Source organism: Nothoprocta perdicaria, unplaced genomic scaffold (genome assembly GCF_003342845.1).
Source record: "Nothoprocta perdicaria isolate Ctin4 unplaced genomic scaffold, notPer1 scaffold_93, whole genome shotgun sequence".
NCBI classification, from domain to species: Eukaryota; Metazoa; Chordata; class Aves; order Tinamiformes; family Tinamidae; genus Nothoprocta; species Nothoprocta perdicaria.
The window spans coordinates 202,157-215,448 of NW_020456232.1; the positions used below are offsets into that span (position 1 = coordinate 202,157).

At 39.7% G+C, this 13,292-nt stretch overlaps 1 long non-coding RNA gene across 1 annotated transcript; it reads left to right on the top strand.

Annotated features, from left to right (window-relative positions):
• The first annotated feature begins 759 nt into the window (after positions 1 to 759).
• On the top strand, positions 760 to 9,599 carry LOC112958945. Its single transcript, XR_003251532.1, has 3 exons — positions 760 to 863; positions 7,829 to 7,913; positions 9,526 to 9,599. It is a non-coding gene; the product is annotated as an uncharacterized LOC112958945 (long non-coding RNA).
• The last annotated feature ends 3,693 nt before the right edge of the window (positions 9,600 to 13,292 follow it).

Here is a 13,292-nt window from a genome sequence, read left to right on the forward strand (position 1 = left end):
GGGCCCCGCGCCTCAGCCGGGCCGCTCGCTCCGCAGGCCGCTCGCTCGCCTCCCGCGGGCTCCGGCGCGGGCCGCCCTCCCGTGGGCCTGGCCGCCGCTCAGTTGCGCCCCATGGCCGCCCCCCCGAGCTCGCGGTGACCGCAGTCCCCCCTGCTGCGCCGGCGGCTCCCCCTGCGGGCTCCCCTACGAGCAGGTCACACGCACGGCGGCGCAGGCGGCGGCGGTGGCGGCAGGGACTGAGCGCGGCGCGTCTCCCCCTCCTAATGCCACACACTCGGAACCGGCTCAAACCGGTTCAGACTGGGAGATTCCATCTCGGTTTAGTTTTCAGCCCATGGCGCCGCGGAGCGTTTGGAAACCTCGGGCCTCCGCCCAGCGCGCGCTCCCATTGGCTGCGGGCGCTGCCGCCGCGCAAGCGGCCTCCGCTCTCATTGGCAGGCGGCGCCGCCCATCACGCTGCGCGCCTCCGAGGGCGGGGGGAACCGCCCCCTCCCCAGCGCGCGCGGCGAGGGGGGGCAGAGGCGGGGCCGCTGCGCGCTGAGAGGCCGAGCCGAGCTGTCACTCACATGCCGGCCCGCCCTCACTTTGCAAACCGCGGGCACAGGTGCTGCCGCTTCTTCATTGGCTGGTGGCGCGCGTGACGTGCCACGCCTGGGGGAGGGGCAGCGTGTGGCTGGGCGGCGGTTGCGGGCGGCCGTTGAGAGCGTTGGGCTCGCCCTGTGGGGCGGGCGGTGCAGGCGCCGTCCCCATCTCTCCCTGCTGAGGAAGAGAGGCGGCTCTCGGGTCGCTGCCGCCCGGTTTGGGACCGTGTGAGCCGCGTTTGTGCTGCGGGCTGGGTCTGTGTCCCCAAAAGGCCCTCGCAGGTGCGTCCCAGACCGCTTCGGGCGAGGCTGCCTCGCCTAGAAAGAAGGGAGAGGTGGCAGAAACGCTGCTCTGCCGGGTCTGGTGACCAGAGGTGAAGCCTCGTTAGTGGAGCATAATGTGTATAGGAGGCATGTAGAATAACTTTTTTTTTTCTTTTTTTTTCTTTTTTTTAAGGAGGAGGAAAAATACTGTGAAGTATTGAGTTATCCCAGCAACAGGCATTGCAATCCTCATCACCTACTTTGAGGCTTTTCTTTATATTAGGATTTTTGGAGCAGCTCTGTGGGGTTAGTGAAGCTCATAGGGGGGATATCTTTTGTTTGCAGAATTGTCTTTTTATCATATCCTGAGGAAGCCTGCTCCTGAGCACTTAGAGGTGTTGCTAAGATAGACTGGCCAGACAAGGGTAGAAGCTTTTATTTAAGCTCTTTTGTATGGTCTTTTGCAAAAGTTAGTCCTTTCTCATGTGTTTTCAGTATGCCACTTCACCAAAAAAAAAAAAAAAGGAAAAAAAATCTTACATCAGAAACTATTTTTGTTATTAAAACCAGGGATTTGTTAAGTGGCTTCTTTCACAAGCTGAAACTCTATGTTTGCAATTGTCCTTGAGAAACTGGATGGCTTTTTTTTTTTTTTTCCTCCCCTGAAAGATCAGAAGATACTATAATTGGTATTTTTAAAAGATAGATTTTTTTTCCCTTGTAGTCTTAGAGAGTAGTCTAGAGTATTTTTCAGTTGAATATGTAGAGTTTAACTTGCAATGTTGGTGTTTGCTACAGTGATTGCCTATGCTCTAAACTATAACAAGCTGTAAAAGGAGCAACACTGATAGACTAGCTTAACAAAAATAAGCCCTTTGATTCTCATGTGTTGCAATATTAGTACAGAAGTGGAAAGTAAAAAAGTCATAGTAAGATTTGTGCTCCTGCATCAATTTGTATATTAGTTATTATTTTAAATGGTTTGCCTTTGTAATGATGTTAGTTTCTGGCATGTGGCTAAAGGCTCTGAGAAGTTTCTGGGGGAACCTACAAGGATAAGTAGGATAAGTTCTCCCTGGCTTTAGTAAAAACCTGTAGTAGAGCTGAGCTGAGGGGGTATGTGAAGAAACATGCAGCCAGAGCATGCTTGGGATAATAATGGGCAAGATGATGACCTGGGAAAATAAATATCTAGAAAATGGCTTTTGAATAATTTTATAAACTATGAATGCCAACATAAAAGGGTGTTTACTAACATTAAAATGATTAGTTGTTTGAGTTACCTAAATATTCTTTAGGTTCTTTCTACTTTTTATTGGAACTTGCTTTTGAAGTATTGTAACTTATAACTTGAAGTATTCAAAGTGTTATTAATGAATAATTACCATACTGGCTTAATAAAGGTTTATTTCTTTTTTTTCATATGTGATTGTGCAAGTGTTAGCAGAGAATAGCAGTAGCCATATCAGATAACTTGCTCTCTACTACTTATATAACTTCTGACTGTATTGTAGCTGTCAGCTTTATATGTAATGTTTCCTGTGCTGATTATATCTTAAAGACTATCTTTAAACTTTCTTCCAAGATTGTGCAGTTCGCTCCTACAGAAGTTTAAGGAATTGGTACGGTTCAGTGGGAGGTAGCTCTTTCAACCAAGAGAATATTAATAGATTTCTCTTATTATTTTTATACATATATTCAGCCTGGGAGCATATTCTGCTGTGTTGAATGTCTAGTGTAAGCTGAGCTCTAGAATAGAATGTGAAATTATGAAACTGCAGCAACTTGAAGTACTTTATAGTGGGACTTAACAAATATTGACAAATAACAGGTATTATTCTTACCAAGTTATTTGTTCCTCACCACATCTGTTTCTTTGGTTGCTTTTGAAATCACASCCCGAGAAAAAGAAGACATTTCACACGCATGGTTAATAATCAATCCTGAGCAATGATGTGATGTGTTTTCAGGTTGACCAGGAAGACTGTTTATCTGTGGAAAGTCACCAAAAAGAAAAAATGCCAGAACTAAGCCAATAAATCAAAGATCAACCTAGAAATGCAAAACTTTATGTAGGAAAACTAGCTGCAATGTAGTTGTCTTCCCTGATACTAACTCTGTTGTTCAGAGAACAGACTCATCAAATTGGCTTTCAGGTAGAAATCTCAACTGAAGTAAAGTTCTTCGCTAAGTTATTTTAGTATAAAGTTTGTATTTTGGCAGAAATGAACTCTACAATCATATATTGACTTATTGGTACTCTTTCATAGAAAGGATATTTCAACTACATTTTTTGAAGTCTTTCTGTTAGCTTTCCACCTTTACAAATTTTATGCAGGCAGCTGTGAAGCTGCTGGACTGTGCTCAAGAACCACATTTTTTTCCTATTTTTTTCTAAACRTTGTTTCTGTGAAATGTAACTCCTTAAGATCAATTTGTTGTAGTAATTCCTAAAAGAAAAGTTTTAGTAGTATGCAAGTCATAACATATCTCAGTAAATAGGCTATGGTTACACCTATTTTTAATGTACTCATAACAGTGACTCTCAATAGCCTGACAAGTTCTAGAGGTGCTGTGGATATTCTTGTTCCTCAGCCTTCACTTTATGTTTTATTGCTCTTTTTTTTAGTGTGTGTGTGTGTGTACACAAATATACATATAAATAAGAGTTGTGTGAAGGCTAGGGGAATAAGACTTGTACCCAAATAAATACTGTTTATGTTTCAGACAAAGGCTGAGGAGATTCAAGGCCACATGATACCAAATTAGGTCCTGTGTGATGTATTATTGGGGAAATAGCCCTGCCACGAGGAAAGTCTTAGGTCAGTTTTGCAGGRGGAGAACTTAACTGCCAGTGACCTGGTATCTGAGCTTGCCTTGGCCAGATAAGGTGTTTGTAGAAGTTTTCTGGCCCRTGTTTAAATGACGTCTTTAGGTGTCTACTCCCTAAATGTTGGGAATAAATTGGCCAACTCTGAATTGGTCTGTTCTTTGAAAGTGGAAACTGCAATTCCGAGACTCCCTTCCCTCCCCCGCCCCCCCTTTGAAGTGTATTTAAAAAWTAAAGCAGCTTGTAGCAAAGATCTTCATGTTTCTTTCTGTGCTCAATCTGTAAGTGARATCTCTTGGAATTTTTTTTGAAGAGCTAGAATGTGAATGCAATACACCTAATGTTATTTTTATGCATGGTATTAAAAATATATCCTGTAACATCTTGGTCATGTGGATAATAAATCAAGCGCTTTATTTCACATTGTTTATCTTATTTGAAACTTGTGCATTACCTTGTATAGGAATTAACAAATCTGTAGTTTTTGCTGTATGAATTACRATGTTATTTTTGATCATAATTCATGGGAACTGAACTAGAAAGTGATTCAAATAACTTGTTGTGCCTATACGTTGTGTTTTTCTGATGGGTTAAAAGCATGCATGTGTTTGTAACGCTTAGAATAAACAATTTTTCTATGCATATTTTGATGTTCTTGTTAGCTCTGGGACTCAAAAACAAACTGATGTAAGAAACTAAAAGGTCAGATTTAACTCCTTGGCTTGTGCAGAAGGTTCGTTTGCTCTGTTTTTTYTTTTGTTTAGATTTTTGGGCAAGAGTTAAAATACTTGGAGTTAAAACCCTGTTTGTTAAACTGTTAACTTCTTCAGTTGAAATATATTTTTAGACAGAAGATTAGATGCAACTTTTCACTTACATCAGCTACTAGTAACACCCTAGAATGAAGTGTGCTTAAACTGCAAAAATAAGCACAACAGAGTTTAGTCTTACAAGTTTGCAAGTTAAATTGCTATCTTTGAATAGGGGAAGAATTACCCACCGCTCTGTAGCGGGATTCAATAGCACTGACTCTGCTCTCCTCAAATAATGTATTTTAAGCTTTGTGAGAGAAAGGGTCTTTCTACTTTTATGCAGGCTGTGGCTGCAGATGCTACGGTATGAGAAGATAACTTCTCTCATTCCTCTTCTGTGAGGAGTCGGGGAGAGGCTGGTTCAGAAGCTGATTGCAGTCATATAAGAAGTAGCTATTTTAACAGGACAAATATATCTGGAGCTCAAGACTTCTTTTCAGTACGTACAGTAAAAGCACAAGTAGGCTTATGTTTGTTTTGCTACTGTTGTTCCCTGTCTGCCTGCTCCTTTTTTAAATGTTTTGTTTGATATTTGTCTTGCTGAAATCACTGGTAAACTCTGCTTGGATTTCAATACCTGTGGCTGGCTTTTTTGAGGTGACACCATTAGCTGTTATGTGACTCCATGTTTAGCTTTCAAAGGAGCCTGAGGTATGAATAGATATCTCATTCTTAATAGACATCTATCTGCATCACAAATGAATTTTTTTTTTACAACAGGAAAATGTGAGTGATTGAAAGAAGCTTGTTTTGCATTCAGAGATCTATATTAGTGTATTTATTTTTCTCTAATATGTGATGTTGCCAAATTTCAGTCTCTTCAATTATAATTRAACTCTTCCTGTGATCAAATCATTTTTTTTGTTTGATGTACATTGCTGGTTAATCTTTATTTTAATAAAAGCTGTCAGGAATGTTCCCTAAACTATGAGAGGAATAGATGCTGAAATTAATAGCTGTTTCTTATTACTATATACTATATGATGAARCTCTATTAGAAAGTTTACAGATCTAATATGCTGTCCGTTGACAAAGTTTCCTACTCTTATTGCTGTTTTATCTCAAATGTGGGAAATCTGAGTTGGTTTTGGCCTGTCTGTCAATGTGTGCCAGCATCATTGACATTATTCCACAGGCAGAAGAAGAAATGCCGAACATAGTGAGAATGAGTCTGAGAATTAGTAAAAATGTTCTTTTTTAGTATTTTTTATCAAAAAGGTAGAGCATGTGGAAATAATCCTATGCRGTATCATGTAACCACCCCTCTAGAAATTTTAGGGAGTGGACTTTCTACCTTTCTTAAGGAAATTTTAGCTTTCTGTGAAAATCACTGTCCTCAGTGGGGGATAGAAAATACATGGGTTGATTTAAGTGAAGAGCACACAGATTACAAACACATGTTTACAAGGGCACCATAATGTGTGGCAGCTACTATAGTTTGAATGCTGGCTTAATCTCTCCATGTAATCTCCTGGGGTGAAGGGATGGGCCGCTGTGGTTTGAGACTCTCAGAAAATAAAAGATGATGTGGATTGGCAAGGAGTTGGCTTTTATTAGCTCTCACCCTGAAGCTGGAGAGCTTCAGAGCACTTCCTTCCTCTTCTCTCTTATGCAAATTATGCATTTAACGTTGACAGCTTTATTCTTTTTGAATACTTTTCCTGTGTGTTAGAAGTTCTTATTTATGAATAATGCTGAACTAGGTGGTGTCTTGAGGCTTGTCAGAAGCAAGACTAGGCAGTTAGGCAGTGCATGCCTGGGAAAACTGGTGCTGTAAATGAAGGCAAAAAGCAAGAAACCATGAAAATAAGGCAGAGGGAAACTCATCAAGTTAATATTTTAATATTGTAATTTCTTTATGTGGTACAGGAAAGCAAAAAAAAAAAAAAAAAAAGGCGGTTAAGGGAAATGAAGCAGAGGAAATAAGGCAGGTGTTGGGTGAGGCTGAAGTGAAGGGAATGAGGAGTTCAGAAGAAATTGACAGTTTCCAAGGATGTCTGAGCAACACAGCTAAATCCACTAATCAGTGTCAATGCACATAGGTTGGAACATCTTTAGCCTCTCTCCATTTTTTGTAAAGGTCCTTTTCCAAAACCATTTACTCTGGAGAGAGGGAGGTGGGTAGCTGGAGAATTTTTTTTCAACCGAGTTGTGTCCTTTGCAAAAAATTCCTCCCAAGGGCTGGGACGAATGTTAKTGTCCTTGTAGTTCCTTCTTTCTCATGCAGACCTCCAACATAATTCTATGGTTTTTGATATGGTAGGATCTTTGATTAATGAAAACAATATAGGGAGTTTGTTCTGCCCTTGCACTCTTATCGCTCCAGAAATGGCAGAACTAGTCCTGCTGAAATTTTCATCTTCTCACTGAGCATCTGCTGTTGTTTTTAATTATCTTAAATGGTGAGGTTTTTTCTTTCTTTTGAGAGCGCTTCTATTGTAGGTATTTGTTCTTCAAAGACTCTTCAACTTCCTTCTCTAAATGTGGCTCAACTAATTTTGCATTTAGTTTAATTTAWTTCTGTATGGAAGAAAACTTCTGTCCTGATGAATGTCCCAGGTCAATGATTTCAGGTAGATCATACAGAGAATATTAATGGTATTTGCAGATGGTTTTAAGTTACAAGCTTTCACATACACTGTGTAGGGAAGGGGAAAAAAATTAACCCTAGATATCATCGAAATGGACAGAAAATTGAATCCAACTGAAAGCATTGGTATTGTGAACTGGTATATCCTTGGAAAAAATAATGTGAGAGGTTTAAGGAAGAATTTAAAGGTACTAATAGCTAGAGCAGAAAATGGCCTCCAGATTAGATATACCTCTGATTAGTAGTAGAGCAAAGAAAAAGACCACATGATTAGGAAGCATCTCAAGGCATCACTTGGAAGAACAACAGGATAGTGGTTGCCTTGATAAATTTTGATGATGCCACTCATCAAGTAGTTTAGATAAACCTGAGTATATAATTATCAATGTATTGGAAACAGATCAGTACAACTTCAGTGAAGAACAATAAGTGCAACTTTCTTACAAAGATAATATATGGGAAAGATAGAAAAAAAATATGGGAACATTWTTCATCAATATATGTCCTAAAGCTATGAACACTGCTGATGAAGTGGTTTTGCTTTTAATATAAGCAGATAAATAACTGTAAGGGAATTATCATTAAATTTGTTAAAATCAAATTGCATTTTTTCTCATTTCAAGATGAAGCCAAATAAAACACTAAGAAGTATATTACAAGGGAAAAAAAATCTGTACCTGCAGGTTGAGGATTGACCTTTATGAGCAGTAATCTTAGTGTTGTTTCACTGATAATGGAATTTCATTTTTAGGAAAATGTTGCCGTAGAGCTGGTGCTGAAAAGTGATCGGAAGACGTATGAAAGTTCAAGAAACTTGCCCTACCCGAGTCCTTTAAGTGAGTTCACAAAATACTTACTGAAAACCTTAAAAAAGTATGCACTGGGTAATATATGGATAGTAGTTCTGATATTATTTCATAGTCTGGTTTTTTGATTTAACTTATTTTAATATGTATAAAGCACCTTAAGAGTTAGTAAAAGATAGTTAGCAGGATGTGTGTTCTAAATTAAGAATCCAACTGTAAAGGCAGCATGGAAATCTGAGATAAAATAGTGCATAACACTCAGTGCTGTAAGAGGCATTGGCATAGACTGTTAACTTTACCCAAACAACTTTCTAAGATATTAAAGCTATTCACATTTTCCTTTGGGCAGTTATGTGTTGCTTGAGTCCACTTTCTATTTAAATTGTAAACTACTAATACTTAATTGATTTGGGGTAGTACCTGCTTGTCSACTCTTGGTAATTTTTGAGACAGCAATCTCTTTTCTTCTAACAAGTGACGTAATTTCAGATTGCAGTTKAAAAATAGACATACCAAAGATGATAATATCTCTTCAGTAAAATTTTGATATTCAGGGAATAGGTAAAGATATRTATCTTCCTTATGATAGCAGTGGATATATGATATTATTGAACTTTATTTGGAAAGTTTACAATTTTTACACTAAGCTTTCTAATGGCTAATAATCACATGTTACTGATTTTCATCTATCTGAGCTAATCTTTCTTCCAGTTATCTCTTTCAGTTTTACCTTACATGTGGTTAGTCATTAATTTGGTTACTGTTTACAGCAGAGAAAGGCAGATATCAAAACTTTTATATCAGCTATTACAGTAGTACCCATTCTAGAAAAGCAGTCTCTAACTGATATTTCTAGTCATACAATATAAATGCAAACACTAATATTATCATGGTGGACAACGTTTTTATGATAATCAATCGTTTGTATGGCTACCAAATTTAAARGCCCATCACCATTAGGATATAATAAAAGATATGCCTCTAAAGGAAATTGATGTATATAAATTATATGTATATAAATTATGTATGTATACAATATATTTTCAAATCAAATTTATAACTGAGACTAAATTATAAACTACCTCGGAGAGAGTTCAAAATGTTTTTAATGTACTGTCAATACTTTACAGTTTCATATATAAAGTTGGTACAATATTAGCTAACAACTTAGCTGTTCTTATGCTAGAACACCAGTTATATATATTGAATAACCTGTGAAATTAAAATATGCTCTGCAAGTGATGAACACTACCTTCATTTCAAAACAAGTTTCTGTAGTTTGCTCATTTTGAAAGACAGTTGATTATTTATGTTAGATTTCACTGAACAGCTTAGCAGTGTCATCTTCTCATTGAAGTGTGCCTTTCAGTTCTTTGTAGATCAACCTCATCTAAAAGGTTTTTATATATGTGCATGTGTTTATCTTCTCTCTCCTAGAAGCACGTGCCCTAGAAATGATAGAAGGTATAAGGGTGGTTGTTTAATCAAGGTGCAACTTGTATACTTACCTTATAGGAGATATTTTACTCTTTTACCAGAATCTATSGTCTCTTGCAATAGTGGAATACTTTAATGATCTAACAGGAAAAGCTATATCTCAATAAAATATGTATGAATTTAACCTGATGGATTAACATTCCAGGTAAAGGAGAAGAAATCAAAGCAGTTTGTAGGCCATTCTTGGAAAAGAGATATTGAAAAAAGAATCCTACTTTCTACCTAGGCAAGTAAAGCTTCATGGTGAAATAAAATTCCCTATTAATGTTCTTTGCATTTTGTTTTAGTTTGAAGATAGCCTTATAGCTTCTTGAACATATCAGCTTRTAAATGATTAATATGCAAGTAATCTTGATCTAATTCATTATTTTTTTTTCCGGTTTGTATTTCAAAGTGCAGTCCTTGGTCTAAAGACATTTTTATTCTGTAGACTTTACTGTCTTTGCATTGAGTTGAGTTCCATTTCTTTTTCTCCAGTGCACCATGGGTTTATGTTCAGCCTTTGGCAAGCTATGTTTTCAAAAAGGTTCTCTCTTCGGGCAAGCTACAGCGCAAAAATCACTTTCTTCTCTTACCTATGATTAAACTTAGCCTTTGGTCATAACCTTTTGTGGCTGGCCATTTCCACTAAGAAGTAAGAAACAGGGCTTGAACCCTTTTAAAAATATCCATGGGAGCCTTTATTTCCTGTGGGAATACTCTGGACAGCTTTATTGGAAAGGAACATGCCTGCAAGTTCTTCATTAAGCATCTATATACAATTAAGTAAGTAATTTTGCAGACAGGATATAACCAGAAATTTTGTGATCTCAAAATGAAAAGGATGCAAAGCAAAATCTTCCTGTCCCAAAGCCAAAAGCAGTATTGTGCATCTGAGACTCTTCTGGGTTTTTTTTGYTTGTTTGTTTGTTTTTTGTTTTAAGTGAATAGGCTAAGGATATCAATTGCTGAACCAATATACATTTTTTGTTGGGTAGACTGGGTAGATTAGGTACCTCCCTTGATGGTTTTAATCCAACACTAGCTACATCCAGAGTTTTGTTTCAGGTTGATTATTTTCACCCAAGTAATAAGGGGAAAAATCCTGCCAGTGTAGTGTTAGTGTATCTCTTTAAGAAAGTCTTCTAGAAATGTTGGAAATTATTTTGCTACATGACTAACAAATAATGTGGGTCAGAGATAGCTTGCAGGGCAAGGAGAGTGTCCAGATCCTTCAAAGAATGAATTAGAAAAACACTCTGCATGAATTTTGCTGTGTGGTTTACAATGCTGCAGTATTGCTATAGCAGTACAGAAGCAGGCACACACATCCTATTGTGACTGAGGTCATCGCACTTCAAAAGGTGATGGCAATGATGTCTTAAATGTCAGAAGTTTTTAACTTCACTTCTCTTACATGAAACATAGCATCGTGTCAAAATAGYTACACAGGTATTTCCCCAAATGTGAAATATGCAGAGAAGGTGCCAGGAGATATAGATGGTCAAACTGTACATGATGATGAACAGTGCTTTTGATTTTGCCTTTACTTATGGCACTGCAGGTAAAATGGTTTTTTTCTTTTTAGCAGAGACTTAAGTCTCGGTAATTTTGGAAATGTGGGTCTAGAGATGCCTGCACAGAGAAAAATCCAAATTGGAAGCATGTGTTTCCTTATAAGTATTACAGCACACTGTCTGGATTGGAATGAAAGCTTAAATTAACACAATTTGACAGTGTTGCTGGATACAAACTGGTTGTGCCTTCAGCTATTTTGACCTCCTTACAAACAGAGTTGAAAACTGACGTAATCACAGAGTCTCTAGTTTGATTCTCTTTCCCTTCCATGATTTTACAAAAGGCTGACTTTCCTGGATGACATGTTTCATTTCTGAGAGTGGATTATGAAGGAAAAYCAAAGTACTTACATTTGTGACTTTGGCTAAAGGAAGAGAATGTAGTGTRATTTAGCTGGGTGTCACCTAAGAGCAATTAGCTGAAAGGCTGTGTCCATGTAGTATGTTCTAGGTTGCAGGTGGAGGAAGATTTGGGGTTCTGAGTCTTAGCTGTGTTTTGTAGGCCAGTGTACAGACTAGAAGACTAAGAAGAACATTTCTAGGACAACGTACATTATATTAACATACTGAAATGTTTTACATTATTTCTAAAACTTTATATCCTTAAACCTAAAGGGTAGAAGAATATTCCAAATGTGAAGTTCAATAGGTCTCCAAAGTATGATCAATAAAACATTAGGAGGAATTTCCTTAACATTTGTCATTAACAGGCCTTAACAGGTAAGTTCTATATAGAATCATAGAATGCCGAAGGTTGGAAGGGACCTCAGAGGTCATTGAGTCCAACCCCCCTGCTCACGCAGGGTCACCTAGAGCACGTGGCACAGGGCTGCATCCAAGTGGGTTTTAAAGATCTCCAAAGAAGGAGACTCCACAGCCTCTCTGGGCAGCCTGTTCCAGTGCTTTGTCACCCTCACAGTGAAGAAATGCTTCCTTAAGTTCCTGTGGAACTTCCAATGCTTCAGTTTGAAGCCATTTCCTCTAGTCCTATCCCTGCCCACCACTGAAAAGAGGCCGCCCCCCTCCTCCTCACTGCCTCCCTTGAGGTATTTATACACGCTGATCAGGTCCCCCCTCAGCCTCCTCTTCTCCAGGCTGAACAGRCCCAGCGCTCTCAGCCTTTGTTCATATGGTAGATGTTCCAGGCCCCTGATCATCCTGGTAGCCCTGCGCTGGMCTCTCTCCAGCAGCTCCACATCCCTCTTGTMCTGGGGAGCCCAGAACTGGACGCAGKACTCCAGATGTGGCCTCACCAGGGCTGAGTAGAGGGGGRTGATCACTTCCCTCGACCTGCTGGAGACRCTTTTCTTAATGCACCCCAGGATCCCGTTGGCCTTCTTGGCCACCAGGGCACACTGCTGCCTCATGGTCAACTTGTCGTCCACCATGACACCCAGGTCCCTCTCTGCGGGRCTGCTCTCCAGCAGGTCCACCCCTAATCTGTMCTGGTGTCCAGGGTTATTCCTCCCCAAGTGCAGGACCCTGCACTTGCCCCTGTTGAACCTCATGAGGTTTCTCGCCGCCCAGTCCTCCAGTCTGTCCAGGTCCCTCTGGATGGCAGCACAGCCCTCAGGGCTATCAGCTACTCCACCCAGYTTGGTATCGTCGGCAAACTTGCTGAGGGAGCACTCCAGCCCTTCATCCAGGTCGTTAATGAATAAGTTGAACAGGACCGGACCGAGAACTGACCCCTGGGGGACACCAGTTGGCTCCAGTGTGCCCTGGTGGCCAAGAAGGCCAACGGGATCCTGGGGTGCATTAAGAAGAGCATCTCCAGCAGGTCGAGGGAAGTGATCATCCCCCTCTACTCAGCCCTGGTGAGGCCACATCTGGAGTACTGCGTCCAGTTCTGGGCTCTCCAGTACAATATCCTTCCCTACTGTAAAATAGTAAGAATATAAGTGCAGAAAATTGAGTTGTGCCAGTCAACATAGTGTCAGGATTTATGTAAAATGCAGGTACTTAGAGAAACCCCATTTAAAGCAGACTTGTTCTAACTACAGAAATATAGCAATGTTATATAAGTCTGCCCCTCTCTTCTGTCTATTTCAGAGGCACAGTGAAGGACACTTGAGATCTGCATCACAGCCATAAATGCAACAAAATTCCTCTGTAAATTATTACTACATCTATTCCTCATAGCCTGGGCTGTGAGGAGTGTAGAACTTATAGGAGTAAATAAAAAGCAAAAAAGTATTTAGGTTTCAAAACTTTTACCCAATCAATTACTAAACTGTTTAGTATTAGTTTGAGCGACTTTGATAGACTTTCCTATTATGTGGAGTAATGACTTAAGGCCAAATTTTGGTTTTAATCACATGAGGAGTCCACCRCTTCCCTATGCATGGGAGGAAGT